Source organism: Lissotriton vulgaris, chromosome 10 (assembly GCF_964263255.1).
Source record: "Lissotriton vulgaris chromosome 10, aLisVul1.2, whole genome shotgun sequence".
Taxonomy (NCBI): Eukaryota; Metazoa; Chordata; class Amphibia; order Caudata; family Salamandridae; genus Lissotriton; species Lissotriton vulgaris.
The window spans coordinates 938,140,648-938,165,980 of NC_141698.1; positions in this window are offsets into that span (position 1 = coordinate 938,140,648).

Here is a 25,333-nt window from a genome sequence, read left to right on the forward strand (position 1 = left end):
ATTTGATGACACTGAGTCCACCATATAAAAGGCATATCATGAATATAAAATAAAGAGAAGGCTAAATTGTCTTCATGCTCCCCGCAAAAACAGGAGCATTCAATGATACAGACAAGGTCTTTATTAACTCAAAGTGCATTCATCTAAAATAAATAGATGGAAGCAAGCATTTCTCATCTTATGTTTTAAGATATCAAACATTACTAGTCATAATAAGTTGCCACTTTTTCGATATTTTATTTGGAACTGTAAGGAAATAAAAACATATATGTGTAAATGATAATAATATTGCTCTAGAATCCAAAGTTCTTTGCTTGTAGCTTAATTTCTCTATTTATATCTGTCTATCTATCTATCTAATAAACTATAATAACTGTGAATTAATTTGTCTTACTGTGTCGGTTATTATTCTGTATTTTTCATGGAACAATTAGAAAATAATTTCTCAATACAAGTTTTAACTCATGGTAGAAGTTTACTTTAGCATTAAATCTTCAAAATGGAACAGATTTACAATTTTTCTGAATATTAGGAATGTTTGGTTTCTGCACATACTTAAGTTAATGATATGTCTTTGTTTCATAACGTTTTATCATGTCACTCTATATTTTCATGCAAACTCATAGCTCATGCGAGCCAATACTTCAGGTTTATGGATTGTATGAAATGTTTCAGTTTTTAAGTACAACAAATGATAAGTCTAATTTTATTTCCATATTACTCTCTTCAATTTTGTGATACTATCTCTTACTGGGAATCTTGTCTGCAATGCTAGAGACCATCTACCTTCACAGTTTAAAAATATCCAGCTTAACCTCTCTAATTTCTGGAATGATATAGTTTGTGACAGAAAATAAAGTGAATATTTTTAAGCTATTTGATTTTTCCCAACATACATCACTGTTACTTTCTTCTACTACCTTTCCTGTTAAACTGAGATCTGTAAACATGTGTAATGCGCTCACCACTCTCAAACATTTAAGCTGAATATCCAGATTTCAGCTTGTTAGATTCTTGGGTCCATAACATTAGAGAAGTGCTCCATTGTCTAGCAGAGCCCATGGCTCAACTTAACCAATGCCTGATCTCCAACAGCGTTTGATTCTACTGCTGCTCATGCTGGCAAAATACAGCATCTGTCTACTGTATCTTCCCAGGGATCCACCCAACATTTAACATTCCTCCTCCTAGCACAAAAACTGTATGAAAATATGCTAGAGGAAAGACAACATAGAACCTTACATCATAGCACTAGCTGACTGCAATGTGGCAACCCAGTTCAACCAAAATGAAAGTAGTTACCAAGCCTCATCTAAACAGGTCATTCAGAAGCAGCAACCACTACATGAGTAGCACAGGGGCTTTCTAAAACATACTCAGCAAGCATCTTCTGCAACAAGTGTCTAAATTCACCTCACAGCCCATACTCTGAAATAACAGACAGTATAATCATTTTGAAAATGTTTTTTAGTTTTAACGTTTTATTGAAATTAATAGATAGCCTTACTTGAAATATACCCTTCTCCTCTCAATTTCTCCTTACAGTGAATACAAGGTTAACTTTAATAAGATTATTGACCCAGAATTAAGAGAATAGCCTGGAGTTGCTGGTGGTGGATTTGAGCGTTGCAAATTAATTTAGAATATCATGTGACAATTTTAAAGTAGGAAAAGTTTTTATATTAGTCCTGATAGGGTGTGCATCAATCCTTTGAAATTGAAATCAGACAAAGTCATAACCCATCTGGAAGTAAAACTGTTATACATTATGTGGCAAATTGTAGTAAACAGAACAAAGTGTGATACTGTTGCAAGGACTCTGCGCAAATACAGAACCATGCATAGGATTATGGGACCTTAGCATATAGGGACTTAGTCTTCCTACCACCCTAGTACCCATGAGTCCAAGACCAACTAGCTATTGTGTCTCACTTGCCCTCCTACTCACTCACAGAGGAACAATTGATTAGACATCCCAGAACACAACACTCCTGACTCTCTCAGGAATCAAGGTTACACGACACCCCCTTTTGTTCACATGCTTGTACTTGTCCACAATAAGATTTGACAGAGACATGAACAAGTTTGAAATATTTATTTTAACTAACATGCTCTAATATGCAGTATACGTGTTACAATAAGCAGAAAAATGCTTAACACAAATACGGTCAGCATAGCAAGTAATCCGTAGATCATACAAAGGAGCTGTCATATTGAGAGACAGAGTAACCTAGCCTCCATCCCCTTGCACAGACGCAGGATGATTATATATTAGAAGATCTCTGGGTGTTATCTGCAGACCCTGTACCTCCGTCTATAGAAAATAGTTCTACATCATAGATGCTGTCATCTCTTCTCCCTGGAAAGGTCCCTCTCCAAGTGTGTGCTACCTATCCGTGTATTCCAATAAGACCAAAGTACGTATTCCCAAACAACAGCTGCATCTGTATGTTTTGTCTAGGTGCAAGGGCCTGACCAGAACAGAATAACAAGGGGCATTGTTATTCGACTTTGTTCACAATGTTCAGACTAAAACCCAGGAACCTGCAAAGCATGAACACAACAGCGCGTTCTCATGTGAAAGTATCAAAAAAAGCATTTGCTAAATAAACTCATATCGTAACGTGTGCAAAGCAGAGGACAATCTGCAGCATGCTCATGCTAACTTAGGGAAGACGACAGTGTCCTTATGGCCACATGACAATACAATTGGCTATTAATAGGTAATTATCACATCTATATGTACTACTGTGGTGATAGTAAAAAGAGAGTCAAATGACCGAACCTAAGAGCACAGATTTAAACGAGTTAATGGCAAGAGCTGTAGGAGAAAAAAATATATTCAATGCTATACTGAGCATTAGGCAACAGAAAGTAAAATGAGAATTCTCTAGATTCAGGATTACACATCAGCCATTTATGGGTCAATGATGGGAACTGGTGGTGGATATAAAAGCTTTATGTTTTCTTTCTGAAATGTATTTAGTTTTAGAGGCCCTGTCAACAGTGTTTCCTGCCAGAAGAAGATTGATATTAGTGCACTTGTTTATTTAAAATAAATAGAGGACCAAAAATCTGAGTCACATTGTACAAGTCCACATTTAATCAATATTGCTAGTGAAGCATTGTAAAAACAAGCATAGAAAAGAACGGTACCACCCTCAACATCATGCTACTGAGACATAACATCTACGTGTAAAGTTTCATGTCACAGGCTTAATAGGTGTCCCTTTAATTTTAACAATTGATCATCATTACATTGAGTTTATTGCAGTCAACCAATGGAAGCATTAAGTCTTGAGAAATGAGAAAGAATGTTTTGGCTTTTTTCTTTTACTAGAATTGCCCAGTTCCTTTACATTTTAAGAAATAGCATTGAGCATTAGGATGTCTGAAATAATCTAAAGCATAAAATAATAAACACATCAAATCATCAAATCATTGTAACTGAGGAACAACATTCTTTATCATAAGCTCTCCGTACCAAAGAGGAGGAGAAAGAAGATAATGTAAACAAGATGACAGCAATGGAATAGTACACAAAGAAAACCGGCCTTTTGTACCTACATTATAAGACGAATCAAGTGTCTTGATGGCTTGAAAGCCAAAGCCTGAACACCAACCTCAAGAGCACATTGCCACAAAATAAAAATTGTCTAGTACCAGCCATGTCTTCTAAGGCAAGTAAAACAGTTTCTTCCAGAAAGCGACTTCAGAACTACTGTTCAAGCCCACATACCTATGCATCTTGATAATAATAACGCCCTTCTACATGGCCTCTTAAACTTCACACTGGCACCCGTTTAAGGATATCCTGGATGCCACAGCATATCTCGTCCTGGGACTGAAGAAATATGACCACATGATCCCCATCCTAATGGAATTCCACTTGCTCCCCTTGCTGGCCCACACCATCTTCAAAACCAGATGCATTATATAAAAATAAACTATCATGACCAGCAGTCTCGCATTTCTGGTGATTCTCTGCACATTTGGAGCCAGGACGCCATCAGCATACAAAAGAAACAACAAGACAGCAGTACTTTTCCATCTATGCAACCAGGATAGAGGACAACATCCCATTATCCATCAGGACCTCCCAAACATAGCTCCAAAGAAAGAGTTGAAGACACACCTCTTTAAGGAAAACTACAGCACAATTCATTAACAGTACCTCTCAATTTTATTTTTTGACTTTGCCCTTGTTTTTGAATCTGTACAGTGCTCCGCTCCTTTTATCAAGGTTTACACTATAGAAATATTATATAGATGCAAGCATACATGCATATCAAAAGTAATAATTAGGATTTTGATTTTTGTGAAATATCCATATCTTTGATTTACAATCATTATTAAGTTCTGAAGCATCAACAAACAATCTACCATTGTGAGTTATCTTGAAGAAACAGAGTTGAAACAAACCCTAAAAGATGTTGAGATGTTTCAAACTTATGGGCAGATGTATGTAGATAGCATTTTTTCGATTGCCTAATGGCGAATGACAAGGATTCCCAATTAGGAAATCGCAAAATGCAATGTATGAAGGTGTACAGTACACCTTTTGCGATTCCTAGGGAGTCTCAAATTACCTACTTCATAAATATCAATGAGGTAAGTCGCAATTTGCGATCCCTTAGGAATCTCAAAAATCACGGGCATGGTGGCCTGCTGAGATCAGCAGACCACCATGTCCATGATTGCTTTTCAATAAAGTAATCTTTTTCACAATTGCGGTCACAAAACATTTATACATACTGATGCGATTCAGTATTAGGAAGGGAAGCCCCAAACAAGCCCCTTCATAATACCGAATTACAACCCCATTTCGCGATACTGTAACCGGTTACCGAATCGCAAAATTAGGTTTGCTACATCGAAAAAGCAATTTTTGTGTTCGCAAACGAACAGAATCTGTGAATCTGCCCGTTTGTAAACGCAAACATGCTTGATACATCTGGCCCTTAGTCTCATGGATGGAAATTCACTCCTTCAAGCTGCAGTATCCTTGGAGTAGTCCTGAGAAAGATAATTATGATCCCAAACCAGAGTAAATGTGTTGGACTTGACCCTCTCAGCAGGATCATCCCCAAACTGTTTGCCGTCTCCCTTCCTGTTTTGCTGAATTTGTTTTTGCTGGCCTTGGGACTGCTAACTAATGCTAAAGTGCTTGTGCTCATGCCCTAACAATGGTAAACTTGGCTTACACCTGATAGGCATACTTATTTTACTTATGAGCTCCCAGTAAAGTGGTGTACCAGATACTCAGGGCCAATAAATTAAATGCTGCTGGTGGACCAGCAGCACATATTGTGCTATCCACTTACAACGTAACCCAGGCCTGTCATTGCAGTCTGTGAGCAATTTTAAACTGGCAATTCAGCTTGGGAAAATAAACCACTTGCAGGCTTAAAACTCTCTTTTCATTACATATAAGTCACCCCTAAGGTAGGTCCTAAACCACCCGTAGGGCAGGGTGCAGTGTATTTTATAGAGTGGACCTGCACCTGTCAATGTCAATGTCAATTTTTATTGTTTTAGTTAATAAAAACCATAACAGTTTATGCCCATAAAATGATAAAATATACAACAATATTCTATCATTGCAAAAAGTTTTTTAAACATGTCTACCTATTACAATAAAATTCCATTGCAGGGAGAGGAGGAAGAATGAAAATAGTATTTATGGACCACTTTAGCTTGAGTGTGTAAGCGGGAAGAGGAGCAAAGACAAAGTGCTTGATGTAGTGCAGACAAATGTTTTGTGTAAAGAATTGAAGTGTTCGCAAGACACCCTAAGACTGCTGGATCTAAAGAACACAAATTAATTGCTACGCTGGTCCAATTATCTTACAATAGACTCTTTACCTCGCAGCACCCCTCTGTGCAAGGACCCATTCAACTAAAGTGCATACATGATGGCAGGAGCAACAACGACAAATAATGCAGAAAGGGTTTTTCCACAAAAGCTACCACCCTGGCATACAGGGTCTAAAAGAGCTTGTGCCAAATCGCTTAGCTACTAAAAGTGATTTAGTGTACATAAAGGTTTTAAGGGGGTAGGAAGTATTATAAAACCAGAAAGAACAATGGCCCATTCCAAGCCAGTGTGATTTAGCGGGAACAAGAGCAGCAGAGGGCACAGATAACATGATCGGAGACTAAATGTATAATGTCTCATGGCTGGCTGCTCGAATAAATGTCATGGTAGTAATTCTCCCTCTGTTATGTTCTGTTAAAAATATTTTTATAGCGCACTTACACCGAAAGGTTTCATGGCGCTGTGAGCACTGGGTGAGCAAAACATTAAGACAGTGTAGTAGATTTAGGAAGGATCAGAAAGGGAGATGTTTATGCATGAGCTTGACAGAACAGTAACGTTTTCAGAATGGATCTAAAATGGGGATAAGAAGAGCGAGTCTCAGCTCCAAGGGCAGTGCATTCCACCGAGACGGGGCAAGAAATTAAAATCTGAGACCGCCGTGTTTTTTACGGTTAAATGTGGGGGTGGTGAGAAGGGCCAGGTGAGAAGAGCGGAGATGACGCAGAGGAGAGTAACAATGAAGAAGAGAGGATATAAAACAGGACCAAGGCCAGCCAGGGCTTTAAAAATAATGCAGCCAAGTTTGAATTCGCTGCGTTTGGCCACTGGTAGCCAGTGAAGGGATTTGAGTAAGGGACGAACATGGCAGTGTCTGGGCTGATGGAAGACTAGTCTCCCGGCCTGATTTTGCACCAGCTGAAGGCGATTCAGCTGGTATTCTGGGATGCCAATGTAGAGGGAGTTGGCATAATCAATCCTAGAGACTACCAGGGCCAGGGCCTCCGTAGTTAGAAATCGGGAGATCTTCCGGATTTTCCGAAGATGAAATAAACAGGAGGATACCACAGCACTAATCTGAGGCTTCATGGAGAGGTCCTTACTGATAATGACTCCTAAGCTTTGTACTGAATTTACACGGCAGGGCGGGGAACCAAGGCCAGAAGGCCAAAAATTAGGGTTTCAGGGATTGGAAGTACCTCCAAACAAGACCAACTCGGTCTTGTCGGGGTTAAGCTTTAGGTGGTTATTTTCCATGCAGGTACTGATGAGACATAAGGTGGACTGGAAATTATGTATAGATTGTTCGGAGGAGTCAATATCAAAGACCAGCTGGATATCGTCAGCGTACTTGAATGCAGTGACATTACACCCCCGCAGAGCCCGAATAAGGGGAGTCAGGTATAGATTGAAAAGAAGGGGGAAAAGGAGGAACCCTGAGGGACGCCACATGACAGCTTGACCTTATCCACTGAGAAGTTGGAAAGACGCACAGCCTGATGACGGTTGCTCAGAAAAGAGCGATTCCAGCCAAGAGCCGGCCCCGGACGCCGGCGTCGCCGACACGGTCGACCAAAATGTCATGGTCGACCGTGTCGAAGGCAGCCGACAAATCCAGGAGCACAAAGGCCTGGCTGATCCCAAGGTCCGCACCTCTCCTCAGCTCCTCCATCACTGACAAGATGACTGACTTAGTTGAATGGGCCGGTCTGAACCCAGCCTGACGAGGGTCGAGGAACTGGGAGCGTTCAATGAACGAGCTCAAGAAGTTGGTGACATGAGTCTCAAGTACTTTACTGAGGTAGGGGAGCAGGGAGATGGGATGGAAGTTGCTCATAAGAGAGGGGTCTGCGGTAGGTTTCTTTAAAATGGGTATGACTTCGGCTGTTTTGAAGGAGTCAGGGACCAGACCAAGCCGGAGGGATTAATTAAGAAGTGCCAGGGGGGGTTTGGGACAAACAGTAAAAACCTCACGTAGAATATGGGGGGGGGCAGCAATCCGTAGGTGAGCCAGTGCTCACCTTTTTTAGTAAGGCTAGAAATTCCTCCTCAGAAATTGGAGGTAGCTGGTCCACTGTGGGAAAGTTGCTAATATTAAATGTTGGAGCAACTGTGAGTGTAGAGGATGGTGTGCGACGGGGAATACTCTCTTTGATTTTTGCGATTTTTTTCTACAAAAAAGGAATTAAGGGAGTCACATAATTCTTGGGAAGGGGAAGGTTTAATGGTAACTCTGTCCCTCCAACATTGCTTGATTAGTCCAGGTGCCTGTTAGTCGCAGCACTGTGACATGCTGCCTGGAAGGTGACAGACAGAAAGCATCCATAGGTGTAAGTAACAGTATTTAAATTTTCCGTGCATGCGCACACTGCATAAGCATTAGTCTTCCGGTGTTTGTACGGCACAGCTGTGTGGCGGCCACTCAGTCGTGTATTGGTGGTGTCTGCCTTTCCTCCAGCGCCTTCCCTTTTACCCTAGACTTCCGCCTGTGATGGGACTGTAGGGCGCTCAGGAGCCAAGAGCATGGAAAGGTGCAAGGCAGGAGATTCCATGGTATCTCCTCCCTCTCCAGCAGCAGTAGCATAGATGTGTATGTTCTTTGGAGGGTGGGGGGCACACCTACCTGCTCACTGCTAGCTACACATTGACATCCGTCCTCTATCCTGTACCCACACAAAGCGCACTGCCTATCACCTGCACACCTGTAGCTAGCCACACACTCACACCTCGTCAGTCACAAACACAAACACCCTGCCTCTGGGCTACACACCAGCAAGTATGCACCTACACAGCCTGTATCTCCCTTGCACACTCCTAGCCACTCAGTGGTACCCCTCTTCACACCACCTCCTTCAAGCTCTCCCTTGCACAACAATTTGCACAATAAATTGCACTCATTTGCTTCCTAACGCGCTATACCTTCACACAGCCCTGTCAACGCCTGTTCCCATGTGCACACTGCTACTTACACACAAATTGCCACCTACACACGACGCCATGCGCACTCTTACCCGCAAACCACTTTCATAGCCCTACTCTCATTTGTCCACAAATTCTTTTGCTTCCACACTGTACCCCTGAACTGCACAGACCTTTACACTCACCTGCACACAAGGACCCCCATGTTCACCCTGTCCCTCCGACAGTTGCACCCTTTGCACGCTCACGATGTTTACTTCCTACAAAAGGGTCAGCTCACAATGTTGATCGTATCCCTGTGCTACCTCTAGCCAGCGCAAAAGCAGGACTCGTGCAGGCTCATGCCCACTAGGACGGACGCTGCTTCCCACAAACACTCCCTTGCGCCCACGCTCTCTATTTACCCTGCACTCAAGCGTTGCCGAGTTTGCTTGAACACTCTCTGCTTCTCACCGTCGTACACAATCGCAAGGTGTACTGCACGCTCACTACCTTACCCTCTAACGCGGACTTGCCCACTCACTTTCTCTGCTCTACTTCTCACACATTGCTTTCCAAACCAGCATGCCGCTCTCCACACGCTCATAGTATGCCAAGCTCTGCAGTGAACTCTCACACTGTGCCTTGCACTGTCTTAGCCTCTCACATTTGCCGTTGTGCATATTTATAATACAGTCCTTGCCCTAGCTACTCATACCTTGCGTATGCGCCCACTCTGCTTAACACAGTGACACTTTACTCCACACACCCCTATGCCTTGCACAATCAAGCTCTGCTTTGCACACTCAGTGCTTTGCACACTCACGCCCCAAGTTGTTTCACGTCCGCCAGGCCCCTCTCTGTTTTGGCCCGTGCTCCGTATACGACTTGTGTTTCCTCTCCTGGTTAAAATTCCCTTTTCTTTCTGAATCCCCTTCACTGAATATTTGTATCCAATTTCCTGGAACCGCGGTTATATTTCACTCCCAGGAGGCAAAAAAAAACAAAGCATTTACAATGCAATAGGTCTCGCATTATTAAAATTTGAGCTATTGGCATTGTAAATGACAATGCCTTTTATTCATTTGCATCGGTGCGTAAACAAGCACTTTGTACTTATAGTCCATACTTATGAGAAGCAAGGCTGGCAGTCTCTTTTACTGCCAGCCTTGCTCATCATTAACCAAGGACTATACGTTCAAAGTGCGTGTTTATGCACCGATTACAGGTTTTAAAAACAAATTAATAAAAGGCATTGTCATTTACAATGCCAATAGCTCAAACTTTAATAATGCAAGACCTATTGCATTGTAAATGCTAGTTTAATTTGTGCTCAGGCGGTTGACGCTGTATGTAAGAGTTGTACCTTTCTTTTTCAGGGAGGCTATGTGGACAGTGGTTTTGAAGTTTCTGTGAACAAGACCCCCAGATAGTTATACATCCTGGCAGATTTGATGATCTTGTTATCCATATTGCATGTGAGATGTTTCTTGTTTCTGTAGCGCCCAAAAAACAGGATCTTATTCTCAGGGCTGCAAGTGCTGTGATGTTATCCATTGTTGATGCAGCGGCTCGGAATCCAGGAAAAAAGGCAAGTCGACATTTTCCACAACACAGGCCTCCAGCTGTTTAAGTAGCGTTTTGGCAAAAACTTTGGCCTCCAGGTCCAAATGTGCGTTGATTTGATGAAATTATCGGGTCATCTTTCTTGAGTATTGGACACAGAATAGACCCCCTTCATGCATCAGGTGCTTGAACAGTCAATAGGGCATGATTGCAAAGGTGAGTTAGCATCTTTGCACATTCCTCTAAGGGGCATTTGAATATACTTGTTGGCAAACCATTAGAGCCAGGAGCATCACCGTTTTTCATTTCATTGATGAATTTGCCAACCTAGGCCAGGGAGGTTAGTTCCTGCATGGTATCTATAGTCAGTTCTGCGACCGCCCACTTATCAGCATTGTCAGGTTCAGAGAACTGGTCTGCATATAGCTCTTCCATGTCTCATCCAAGATTATTCCAAGACTCTGTTTACCTTGTGCTATTGGATTTAAATGTATTACCTCCAGAAGTGTAGTACTTCTAGAAGTGGGCCAGATTTGTTTCCTTCCGCATTTGGTAGATTTTAGCCATTCCTTTTGTTTTATGGCCTTTTTTCCACCTATGTAGATTTGATGCGCTGTTTACGCAGATTAGAATGGCCACTGCCGTTTTTGTAGTAGGATTGAACATATGGACACACAGGGCTCTCCTTGGCTCTTCTCGTTAGGATGATGACCTTATTGTGTTGCTGTTGAAAGTCTTTCTTTCCGTCAGCCCTTGAGTGATGCTGCCAGTCTCCAACAGCTTGCACGGAATACCTTAACTCACGTATAAATCTATCCCAATCGTGGGCTATATCCCATTGGGGGTGGATGTCAAATGTCAGCTTTCCTAACCACATGCTCATCGTTGAGGTATCTGTCTCCCTCTATCTGATTCTCCTTACGCGTTTTGCTGGGTCAGCCCCTGTAAAAGAGCCCACAGTGATTCATTTGTTCCAGTAGGAGCTGCTAATTCTAGGGTGAGAGTCAAAGGATTGTGGTCAATTTCTGGCCTGTTGGACATCTCGTCACTAAGGTCTCTGACAGGAAGATGTAATCAATAGTTGCGATTCCTCTGAAAGTTAGAGAAAAATGACATTGGGGTGCTTCAGCATTGTATAATTGTTGGGGCACGATCAATTTACGAATTGTCAAAAGGTCTTTCATTTTTTCCCGAATTTGGAATTTGGGGCACATTGTCTGAGCTCTCTAAGCCTCTAATATTAAAATCCCCCCATCAGCAAGATTTCATGAGTAGTGAACTCCATGAACAGTTAATCCAAGCTGTCACAGAAATTTTCACATGCCTGTAATTTCAGAGTTTATGGTGCATTGTGGCAGCAATTTATCAGCAGAAGATATGTTCTTTTGTGCTGAATTGTTGTACCTGGGATTGCTACTGCTTACTAGGCTGGAAAAATGGATTTGAGTAGGGCAATCTCAATATAACACATATGTCTGTTTCATGCAGAAAGGTTTTTTGTGTCAATGAAGTCCTGGGCGCACAGACTATTATAAAAGCACTGAGAGGCAATATCTGTGGTGCAACTGGGTGAGTGGAAAACCTAATAACCACTCAAAAGTGCAACCAGAGAACTGACAAAACACAAAAATATACATACGAAGATACCCTATGCACATACAAAGTATTAATATACACGTAGGTGGTAGTATGCACAACAGTAAACAAATGATGTAGCAGAGAAATGGTCCAGATCCTTGGTTCTTTAATATCTGTATGCTTTACAACAGCCAGCCGACACGTGTTTTATTGCTTACGCGAATCTTCAGGGCTCAAAATGGCTGTGTATATGCCGAAGGTCGCTCTGCCGGTGATACTTCCGACCCGGTGGGGCCCTAGAACAATTCAATTTCAAATATGGAAGTTTAAAGACGTATACTGGAAGCTCTGTATGCCTCAGCATATATCCCGGGAGCTTAAATCCTTATCATTGATATGAAGCGAGTGACTTTATAGATATCGTATTCTCGGTATGTGAGTTAAGACGGAGGGAAAGAAAGAAGTGTCTCCAAGTCCCCTCGGTATGTCTGGCATTACCAGGAACACGACGACCCAGGAGCTGCACATCAGCGTTGCTAATGCATATACACTGATTACGACATACCGAGGGCCCGCTATAATCTAGTTTGATATAATCCCACCGAACACTGGAACCAGTTGACGGTTGTCTATAGTGGGTGGCCAGGATGAGTTAACTTACAAACTGGACCTGTGTTTTCATATCACAATTCATTAGATATGGGTAATGCATTTCAAACAAGTCTTATAAAGGGAAAATACCCCTTCAAAACAAATCCAATCTATACAATAAACCGATGACTGTGAAATCATGTACAAATAAGTGATAGTGATTTAGCAAATAAATCACTATCACTTATTTGTACATGATTTCACTGTTATTGGTTTATCGTATAGATTGGATTTGTGTTGAAGAGGTGTTTTTCGATTGAAGACTGTTAGACCTAGCACCATTGGCATGGTTCTCCCTTCCATTTTTGCTGTTGCCTCGTGTATTTTTGCTGGTGTTAGATGCTTTAAGGACTGCGCCACTGCTGTCCAGTGCCACAATGCAAGTGCTCCCTATTTTAAATTGATGTATTAATCAGTGGTTCCATGTTTGGCTATTTGGTTTACTTATCAGACCCTAGTACAGTGCACTGAGTGTGCCCAGGGCTTGTAAATCCAAATGCTGCTGGTGGGCTTGCAGCACTAGTTGTGCCACCCATAGAAGCAGCCTTGTAAAATGTGTCTAAGGTCTGCCATTGCAGAGCCTGTTTGCAGTCTGGTACTGTCATGCTGACTGGGCAAGTGCACACAATTGCCGGTCCCTAAACCTTCCCTTTTCATCATATCAGTCACCCCTATGGTAGGCCCAAGGGAAGGGTGCATTGTAAGTATAAGGTAGGACAGGCCCTGATGTGTGTGGCATGTCCTAATAGTGAATTACAGCCATTTCCGTTTTTCACTATTGCAAGGGTACCTGTTCTCCATAGGCCAGAATGGGCTGTTATAATTATTATATTTTATAATCTTAACTGACTCAGAGAACATGGTAGAAATTCGAGTTTAGTATTCCTGGACTCAGAATAATAAAATGCATCTTTTAGTGAAGTTGATTTTAACATTCTGTGTTTGCAAATACCACTTTTAGAAAGTAGGTATTTGCTTGTCTAACCTTTCAGGCCTGCCTCTGCTAGGTTGTGTATTGCTTGTCTGTTTTTTTGAGTGACAGGGCTGGGGGATTGCAAGAGACAGGATGAGTCAGCCCAGTGGTGAATAGAGAGATCTGCATCTAGATGGGAGGCAGGAGTTGCACCTGAACCTGGAATAGGACTGTGCCTGCCTTCCACAATGCTGGTCCACCTCCTGGGGAGCAGCTGATGACTTTGCCCTGCACACTGAAAGAAGAGAAGGAGTCCTGTCAACAAAGTGCTCCAGGACTGTACTTGCCTTCCACAATGCTGGCGCCACCTCCTGTGGGGCGTCTGGTGTGCCTGCCCTGCACTGTGAAAGGAAAGTAGAAGTCTGGTAAACAGAGTGCTTCAGAACTGGTTTGGGCTGGGCAAAGGCCCCTCTCTCCTCAGAGAACAAAGGATTTTGGGGTATAACTAATGGGACCCTGTTCCCAAGAAATTAGATCACTTTGGACTACAAGAAGAAACCTTTACTGAGGGGAGGAACCTGAAGAAACTGAGGAGAGACTATCCCTAAGCTGAAGTGCTGCTTTTGGGATTGGCCTGCAGTGGTTGTCTTACTGCCAAAGGAAGGAGAAAGGAACTTTGTGTACTTTGCTTTCAACTTGTGAATGATCTCCAAGGGCTTGGAAAAGAGCTTGCCACCTGTTGAAGTCCCAGGGACAACAGACTTCAAACCCCAGCTCCCCAGAGTTCTTTGGAAGTGCCTGCTGCTGTTTTGGGTCTTCTGAGGAACTGCGTGTCGCAAGGAGCTGGAAGCACGACGCAACGAGATCGAAGCATGTCGCCATCGCTGCTGCTGCCGTCGCACTTCTGAACAAGGGTGTCGCCGCTGGAGTTGTCGCACTGCAACGCATTGAGAGAAGCGTGCCCCAACGAAGAGGAAGCGTGTCGCCATTGCTGCTGCCTGCCGTCGCACTTCTGAACAAGAATGTCGCCGCTGGAGTTGCCACACTGCACCGCATCGAGAGAAGAGTCTCTCAACGAGTTCGGACTGTGTCGCCGTCGCTGTGCCTGCCATCGCACTTCTGAGCAAGGGTGTCGCCGCTGGAACTGTCGCACTGCACCACATAGAAGAAAAGCGCATCGCATCCCCGAGAAGCGCACTGCCGTTGGAGCTGCTGCCGTCGCATCGTGGATGTCTCCGCTGTAGTTGTCGCATTGTGTGGAAGCTTCACGCATCGTGGGAGAAGCGTGCCGCAGCTGAAGCTGTTGCCGTCGCATCGCTGAACAAGGGTGTCGCCGCTGCAGTCCACGCATCGAACCGAGAACTTCTCGCATCCCTGGAGAAGCGTGCCACATCTGGAAGATCTTCACGTCTTTATTTCTTTGCACCTGAACTTTGCTGCATTTCCCTTGCTGCAACATTGCTTGTCGTGGAAGCACAACGCATCATAAGGTACATTGACGCAAAGTGTTGCATCTTAAGAACTCAACTTAACTAAGCGAAATCTACCATCTTAAAGTAACTGTGTTGTGTATTTGTGTCATTTATGGTCTTGTGGTAACTCTATATAAAGTATACTTATTTTTTATATAAAACCTTGTGTGGTGTCCATCTGTAGTGTTGTTACTGGGTTACTGTATGTGGTCACAAATGCTTTACACACTGCCTCTGAAATAAGCCTGTCTGCTCTTGCCAAGCTACCAAGGGGGTGAGCAGGGGTTATTTTAGGAGTGTAATCCCCTTATCCTGACTAAAGGCAAGGGTCCCTATTTGTCACAAGTACCTACCTGTGCCAACTAGAGACCCCCAAATCTAACAAAGACTTGTTTGAAACGCATCAACCATATCTAATGAATTGTGATATGAAAACACAGGTCCAGTTTATTAATGAACTATTCCTTCAGTAAAAAGCTTTGAATTTAAATCAACCACTGGTGTTATATTTGTTTGCACTTTTGGAAAGTTAGCATTTTCTTGTTGTAACCAGTTGGCTCCTGCAGTCTGTTTTCTGGGTCACTTGACTAGGTGTAGTTGGTAGTTTTCCTTTTACGTATTCCTCCCAGACAGCCAGACAATAGAGGCAGAATGGGCCGATCAAACAAGATGGGGAGGGGCAGACCTGTGTACACAGCCTTACTTGTCTTTCAAAGGCCCTGCTTCAGCTCACAAACAAGAACTTCACACTGTGCTCCCCAGACAGACTGGGACCAGGACAGGGAGGTAAGAAGTTCCTGACACTTCTGTGGTAGGAAAACCCCAAATCAAAATGGAGTGGATCCAAGAGGCCTCAAGAGATCTGGCGCAAATATATAGAAGACCCTCAACAGCCATTTTCCACCTTTGGTATGTTTTTTGCCATTGGAGTAATCTTGATTTATAGCATCACCATCAGGTCTCTTGTTGACCTCAACCGGAAGGAGATCCTTAAAAACTGGTTAGGATTTAGTTTGTGCAGAATAGAACATTTTAAATTACCTCTTCATCATGTGCTGCAATTTATTCTAAAAAAATATACGGGTAAGATTAAAAACGGTGGAAGTGAAATATGGGACGTGCAATGTGTCCCTCACATCACAACATGTTTCAGCCTGCATGTGCCAGACATGTCTTCCTCTTCAAAGTAAGCATCAGGTTTAAAAATAGAAACTCTAAGACACACTATCCAGTACACTCCTGTACCTGTGGATACTACCGAAGAAGGATTGCCTTGCTGCCAGAGGATTGCCCTGCTGCCTGAGGCCTGCCCTGTGGTCTGATACTGAAGACTGGACCTGCTCCCTCCATCCTAGGCTACCCGAGTGACTCCAAATGTAAGCAGACTGACCTACTGTTCCGAGCTATAGGGACTCAACAATCTCCAGATGCCTCCATGCAAATGACAGGTGACCTGCTACACTGGACCTGCCTGGTACTGCAACTGGACCTGCCTGAACCCTGCTTGCTGGCCTCTACTGGAGTGAGTTCCTGATTCTCAAGTGGTGTCTCCCCAGGACATCAGAGAGAGCTCTTTCTGGCATAACTGAGGGTCCAACAAATATGGTGAGAAGCCCCCAGAAGCCTCGCTCACAGTAGCCAGCTGCATCAAAACCGATGCTAAGTGATGCATACTCTACAAAGCCTCACTGCACACCTCCTCAGAACTGATGCAGTGGAACCCAAAGCCTTGCAGCATAGCTACATTGGAACTGATGCAGAATGATGCACCTAGGACATAAGGTATAATCCTCAGCATGTCAAACTTGGTCCTGTGCCCGGCCTGAGCTCCATCAAGGTCAGCCTGAACTTGTGACTTTGTTCGAGTTCAGCACAACCAAATACACTCAGTTGCAGTTTTGAGCCTTTTGACTCTACTTTCATCTAAATCTTTAAAATTGCATGTTCCCAGTTCTATTGCTTGGATGTTTGTGATTTTGGTCTCACATCATTTATTACAATGTACAATATGTTTCTAAATTGATGTGGGATTTTTATTGTGTTGTGTTTTTATTTTTTTAGTCTTTAAGTGCTGCATAAATACTTACACATTGCCTCTTAGGTAAGACTGACTGCTTTTCTGTCAAACTACCAGCAGTTTAAACACAGGTTAATTTAGTTACTTTTTTGTGGTGCACCCTGACAGGGATTGTGGCTGTTGCTTACAACCCAATTTCCCACAAATTGTTTCTTGAGTTTAGCATTAGTAATACGTTTCAATATATTAGTTTATTCAAGGAAGAACATGAAAATTACAGTGGGGTTACACTGTGGGTTAGACAGTTTATTTGCCAAGGCAACAATCTCTATGAGTCTTAAATTCATGTCTGTGCTTGATATCAAAAAGGCTATCTATCAATTTCCTCAAAAGCAGTGGAATGTTATCATCTTCAGCATATTCTGGTAGACCACAGAGACTTAGAGAAGTGCACCAGCTTTTATGTTCCAAATCATAAGAACAAAAATATTGTCCAGCTTATAGATTTTAGTGTAAAGCTCTTGAATAACACTAATTCTTTTCCCATTTCAAGCATCTTATTTTGCATACCAATTCAATAGTCATCGATTTCTTAACTGTGGTGTTCGTAAATTATTGCATAGTAATTACTTTTTTAGGATTTTAACAAAACTAGGAGTTGCAAAGATTCAATTGCAGTGGGTAAGTCACGTTTTTGTTCTTTTGTGTTTAGTGCCACTAATATAAACTCCTATTTTGAGGATAGCAATACTTTCTAACTGCATTACTCAGATAGGCATTTCATTCTTGTTGGCAGAAAAAGATGATTTATATCTTCCCATAAAAGCTGTATGTTACAAGATTGTAACTTAAAGAAATCAGACAGTTTAGTCATGTTGAATAAAACACCAGAAGCAAGTACAATATCTTGCAAAATATATAAGCCAAACTTTATAAATGAAAGATATATTTGATGAGAGCAGAGGGCTGAGTCACAGGCTAACACAGATGATCATATCAAGAGCAAGATGGAAAGACCCAGAACCTTCTTGAAGAGCTGGAACATTCTGGATAGAGCCAGAGGGTTCCAGACACTTTTGGGTCAGTAAGAAATGAGAAAAGTTAAGCATTAGTCACAGCATTACACTGGCAACAGCGGTTGATGTGTTCTCTATTCCGGTCGGATAGTTTGAACGACTTGGACTCCCTGCACCTTTTTTGTTTTACTCCCCTTCGGTACCCTCAGGTTGTCAGGGTAGCTCAGGTTAACCATTCATTCCACAGATACAAAGCTTTACTTTATGCCATTCCAGAATTAATGCTCCAACACCAAAACCCCAAAGTCACCCTCACTCCCAGAGTCTCCTGTATTGGAAACAGACCTTCATATTCAGGTCCTGGACTAACTAGTCATAGCTTTTCTGCCACCATATCCTTGTAAGCCATTCTACTGATACTGACAAGACATTGTATCCTGTTATACAAAAGTACACTTAGTATAATGGTACCTTTTATAGGATTACAGGAGTCTCCAGTCAGTCCATTGCAGACCAATGGGTCAAAGCTCAATGCATTCCACGAGCCTGTGCTCCCGAGCATTTCACACAAGCTTTGGTTTCTGCATTTGCCTGTGTTGAATCCCTCAGTACATGCATAGGGGCCGATTAGGATGGAGGATTTTCCGCCTCCTCCGGGCCGGCGGAAGCCACCTCCGGCCCGGAGGAGGCGGAAAATCCTCTGCGGACTCACCAAAGACCCACCGCCGCATTACGATGGCTGGTGGGTCTTGGTTTCTGTCCGCTGCTTTTCCGCCGCGGTCGGATTACAACCGCGGCGGAAAAGCTCTCATTTGGCTGGCAGTGTCTATCAGACACCGCCAGCCAAATTAGGAAGCATTAGTAAACATGCTTTTCCGCGGCGGTTTTTCCGCCGTGGAAAAGCATGTGTACTTTTGATTTTGGGGGCCCGTTGCGGGCCCCCAGGGTGTTGGCGGGTGGGGGGTGCACATGGGGGGTACCTATGGTACCCCCCAGCATTTACATGCACAATGCGGCAGGCACCGCGCGGTGCCTGCCGCTTTGTGCATGTAAATGTAAAACATGCACTTTTAACATTGCGGCGGGTGCTGCTTCAAGCATTTCACACAAGCTTTGGTTTCTGCATTTGCCTGTGTTGAATCCCTCAGTACATGCATAGGGGCCGATTAGGATGGAGGATTTTCCGCCTCCTCCGGGCCGGCGGAAGCCACCTCCGGCCCGGAGGAGGCGGAAAATCCTCTGCGGACTCACCAAAGACCCACCGCCGCATTACGATGGCTGGTGGGTCTTGGTTTCTGTCCGCTGCTTTTCCGCCGCGGTCGGATTACAACCGCGGCGGAAAAGCTCTCATTTGGCTGGCAGTGTCTATCAGACACCGCCAGCCAAATTAGGAAGCATTAGTAAACATGCTTTTCCGCGGCGGTTTTTCCGCCGTGGAAAAGCATGTGTACTTTTGATTTTGGGGGCCCGTTGCGGGCCCCCAGGGTGTTGGCGGGTGGGGGGTGCACATGGGGGGTACCTATGGTACCCCCCAGCATTTACATGCACAATGCGGCAGGCACCGCGCGGTGTAAAACATGCACTTTTAACATTGCGGCGGGTGCTGCTTGAAGCAGCACCCGCCGCAATGTTAAATATCCAGGATGTGACCGCCAGGGTGGCGGTCACATCCTAATCGCACATGAGGGAACGCCGCAGCCCCTGCGGACGTTCCCTCATACTCTGGGGTCGCGGACGGACTCAAGTCCGTCCGCGATCCTAATCGACCCCTTACTCTTGAAAAATACTTGTGAAGTGGGTTGCTGAGTAAGCATGCTTAACTCCTGGAATTCATGACTACGTCAATTTTAAAAGGTGTTGTAAGACAAAACTTCTCATAGACGAGAGTATAAAATCATGTTTGCATGATACAATTTGGTACATACACAATGCAAACCATCTATGACAGATTTATGAAACCACTCAAAGGCCATTTGCATGGCTCTGAATGGCTTCATAAATCTGGATTGGCACAACGCAGCTCAAATCGCTACATTGCTCATATCTGTCCTGGATGTTCCCACACAACTCCCATGGATTTTGACACATCCCCAGATTTACAAGAACTTGTAAACCTGGAAATGCAGCAAAATCTTACGCTTTCCCAGGGGGGGGGCTCAATAAGGGAAAATATCTTTATTCCTCCTTGTTAGTAAGCACACATTGAAAGAAGAATTTGCTTCCTGGGATATTATTTGTGCAGGAAGTTGTTGCTTCCTGCACGAAAACAATCCTGTCTGCAATGCAGGCACCCTTGCACCATGCTGCAAGGGTGCCTGCATTAGCACTAGGCAGCCAAAAGGGCCCCAGTGCAGAGACAAGGACAGGATTGTGTTGTATTCTTATTAAATACTGCACATTCCTGCCCTTTCCCTGTCAAACAACACAGCAGGTGACATTTGCTGCATTGCGTGACTTTTTTGTAAATATGTTCCCTAGTTTTTTGTTTTTTTTGTTTTCGGTCTATAATAGTCTATTGTGGTTGGAATGATACATATGTGTAAGAATTGTACTTTAGCCTTATAGCCCTAACTGCTAATCATTGGCGTTTTTCAATGAAGTAATAATCTACCACTGTTTCTTGAAAATATTGAGCCTGAACTCAAAACCATTGAATTGACACGTTGTATCTTAACAAAACTCTTGAGTTTACACATGTACAGTTATTTCATCATGCATACCATTTCACCAAGATAGTGTAATTTTACGTGTGAAAACAATCTACTCAAAGGTACTTAGAGTGGGAGTTCCTCAGCATGTGTTTTTATGTAAATAGGTGAATGCCCATAAACTCTCAAGAAAGGCACATACGCTACCTGCATATGTAGGCATTTTTTTTTATTTAAGTTAAGGGAAGGAGAACTTCTGTATCTAGGGAATGAATGGGAAGGATCCCCATCCCCCTAAATTCGTACGGATCTATGGGAATGACTTTCCACGGGAAAAAATATATTCCCTGTGGAGAAAAAGGAACATGTTTCAAAAGGCAAATACAATTTTGCAAAGTATATACTCAAGCATAACTGTGCACCTGGTATATTTACACAATTACATTTGTTTGAGAAAAACTGGATTTCACCAAATAACCAGAGAAACAAAGACTGTCGCAAAATGCCAAGAGTTCTTTACTGTGCACTGTGAAAACGTGGGAAGTTGAATACAAAGGTAGGTTTAAGCACACAGTAGTAAATCTCCGACAAACTATTGGTTCTGGTTTCTGACCCTGAATTTTACTGGGATCGCTTGGATTCATTTATTTTCAGGCATCATTGTATATGGTTACTTATCCAAGAGAATAAAGATATATACAGTGTTCAGCATGAATTGGAGGAGATTGGTTAAAAAGTGATCCAACGCTAGTGCTATTGTTACTTCTACAATAATGTAGCATAATCCAAGTAATCGCGACAAAGGAGCATGCAATGGGTGTTACAATGAGCATTCCACCGCAACACCCATTGTTTTTTGATGCTGCCCCAGATTTACATGGCTGAAGCAGCGCCACAAATGAATGCCAGGGAAATACCTGGTCTCAGAATTGCGATACGAAGAGTAATTATTAATTTCCCCTCGTTTTTTAGGTCTCGTCTAGCTATCGCCTAAGCGATGCTATGCAAGATATTTAGTAAGAGGCTTCTGAAAGTGCTCCTAAAGGCTGCAGGCTGATCGGGTACAGTGCATGTGCGCCTGGCGCGCGCACCATTTGTCAGCCTGCGTGATCACTTTTGCGGGCCACTGTCCTCTTCACATGAAGTACATTATGGCTTGTAAGTGGCATTTTGTCACAAGGACCAGAGCCCTCTGCTCCCAACAACCCCCCGCCCTTCACACAGCTCTCAAATACCATCTGCCTAATCATTCAGCTAAGTAGGCTGTAGACAGGGCCCACTCTGGGGGCTCCCCTGACCAAGGACCAAGTGTCCACTTTCTCACTTTATCCGTGTACCAGGCAGATGTAGGAAATGAGACAATTCGAGGCCTGCCCCTGGAAAAGGAGCCCCATCCAGGAGGGATCTCTGAGCTCCTGGGGGCAGATCTGAAACCCTTCCAAGAGGGAGCCATATGTTTATTCATTCATGCATTTACGTGCTCTAGCACCGCGCGCGGCTTGAAGCTACTCCAGAGCGCGTGCACAGATAGCGTGACGTGGCAGGAAACACATCATGAACTTCTCCTAACGACCCCACTCGGAAATCTCAGCCTCGTGGAAAGTTGCTTTATGTTATCCAAGCATTTGTATAGCGCTCAACTGTCACTGGTGTGGCTTCGTAGCACTAGAAATGTTCGGAGCGATTCCAGGCGGACGTGTATGTTTGCTTGTGAGAGTGTGCTGTTATATTCTGTGAGGGAGCCTCTGTGCACTTGAATTGAAATGTGTGTCATTATTAGGCACGTTCCACTCACATCACACATGTATTCTGACGTGGAGCTGATGCAATTGAAACAAACTTGTTATGATGTGTTAAATTGAGTTTTCCTGGCTTAGACGTAACTAGGCCTCCATTGGCCTCAAAGTCATTTCGTTCAAAATGGATGCCGAATCATGACGCTCATTCTGTGTTTATATTGTATGTATACCGGCACCACGCATTCCATTGTAATGCATGCCAAAACAACGCAGCCTGTGCAACGCGAATGCCATTACCACACACAACCACACACACAGCCACACGCACAACCACACACACAACCACACACACAACCACACACACACAACCACACTCACACACACACACACACACCCACACACACACACACACACACACACACACACACAACTACACTGTCAGTGCACGCTTTCAACAGACACCATCAGTCGTCAATGCACGCTTTCACCAGGCACAAACACCCCCAGCCGTAAGTGCACGCTTTCACTGGGCACAAACACCACCAGCCGTCAGTGCACACTTCCACCTGGCACACACCACCAGAAGTCAGTGCACGCTTCTACCCGGCACACACCACCAGACATCAGTGCACGCTTTCACCAGGCACATACACACCACCAGCCGTCAGTGCATGCTTTCACCAGGCACACACACCACCAGCTGCCATTGCACGCTTCCACCGGGCACACACACCACCAGCCGGCACTGCACAATTTCTACAGGCACACACACCACCAGCCATCAGTGCACACATCAATTGTTAAGGCATCCACAATTAACTATTGTAGCAATCGCAGTATGGCGCACTTTACTTTTAAACATATTCATCTAAAGCGCAGCATGCCACCATTGCTACAAATTTTTTTGCCTACAATTTATAGGCTTTTGTTGCAATTGGTGTTGCAATATTTAGCAATGCCAATAGCTCAAACTTAATTAATGCGTAACCTATTGCATTGTAAATGCTTGTTGCTCTTTCTCTGTGTGCTGCATTGTGCAGTATACATAGAAAGAGCAAATCGCCATGAATAATTGTTCATGTGCAGGAAAGTGTCTCTTCCTGCACATAAACAATCACCTCAGCAGCGCAGACACCCTTGCAACATGGTGGCTGTGTGCCTGTACTGACACTAGGCAGCTTTTTTGCAGCAGCACTTGGCGAAACACAGGGGTCAGCCGTATTCTTGTGAATATGGGGCATCCCTTTGTTTAAAAAAACTCAGAGTGCTGCGTTGACAAATTTGGTACAAAAGGGGGTGGCAGGGTATGCTCAGACGTGAGTCCCTTGCTCACTTTGCCACTGTATTCAAGCAAGCCGGGCTGAAGATGGCTTGAATGCCAGAAACCGGTCCTCGGAAGCTTGTTTTGGGTCCAGGGAAGACATGGCTTGGCAGTTCGGGCAGGACTGTTCCCATGAGGCACAGGGTCAGACTGATTTGCATACAGCGATGTCTGAACTGGGGTGGCAGAGTGGGCTAAAGAACGGTGATGGATTAAACCCAGATCTTTTGACTGGGTGTGAGTGTTTGATTGATTCAGATGCTCCGTCCATTGCCACCCCCTTTTGTACCACTTTTGGCCGCCATAAGTGTGGCAGGGTATGCTCAGACGTGAGTCCCTTGCTCACTTTGCCACTGGATTCAAGCAAGCCGGGCTGAAGACGGCTGGAATGCCAGAAACCGGTCCTCTGAAGCTTGTTTTCGGTCCAGGGAAGACAAGGCTTGGCAGTTCGGGCTGGACTGTTCCCATGAGGCACAGGATCAGACTGATTTGCATACAGCCATGTCTGAACTGGGGTGGCAGAGTGAGCTAAAGAACGGTGATGGATTAAACCCAGATCTTTTGACTGGGTGTGAGTGTTTGATTGATTCAGATGCTCCGTCCATCGCCACCTCCTTTTGTACCGCGTTGACAAATTTGACATAGCAGTGCGCTTTGAAATTTTTTGCAAATATGCCCCTTTGTTTGATCTCAGACGAGGAAAACCCATTTGTTTTAAGCATTTGCTGGAGAAGCATAGGAAATAGAAACATTAAACAGGCAGGTTTGAGTACATTAAAAGTTAATAACTGGACAAAATAATAGTTAATATGTTGTATTATTCTTAGTATCGTGATTATTACTATTAATATTTTATAATGCTTTGCAGGGAAGTTGCTGACTTTTTACGCACTGTAAACAAGGGAATTTTACTAAGAGATATACAGACAGCCATTTGTGAGTGAGTATCTGATTCACTAATCTAAACGTTTTTGTATATTTTCTCTTCTTTAAAATAGTAGGCATCTTGTGTCGCCCAGCTCCCGGCTCCAAACTCTTAACTCGCTGAGTAGAAATATACTTCCACAGGACACACTAGCAATTTACCAAATTACTGCCAAGTAAAGCAATTGCAGATTTGTCTCAAGTATTGTCTTTAAACAATTTTGGTTTACCACTACACCACTGTATCTGATTTGTATTCCGTATTAGGAACATATTGTGGTCGACAATGGAATGTGCCAAAAGGCAATGTTTCTTCACCTTTAATTTATAACAAAATACCTTACAGACTGCCAAATTTGAAGAATACATTGAGAGGTAATAATACCCAATATGTAAACAAGCATTGACAAAGCCAAAAGGTCTGACATTAATGAGCTAATCCACCCAAACAGCATGTGTGTGACTGTGTTAGCATATGTTAGTACATTAAAGTCAGACCTATTAGCTTTCTCAATGGCGAAGAGCACCCTTGATGCTGGGACCTGGGAACCAGGAGGTGAGGCAGCAATGCACCTCACCAGCCAGCACAATGCAGGATGGGAACACTCTGGGAACCCTGAAAATCTATGCAGGGTGCAGAAGTGTACATTGAATCAACCGTCTTTGCAGAGAGGAGTGGTCGTAGCCAGGCACCAAACATCACGTGCAGGAGAGAAGTGTCTGCCGCCTTTTACACTTTTTAAAACTTTGCTTCAGTAATGCAAACAGCAGC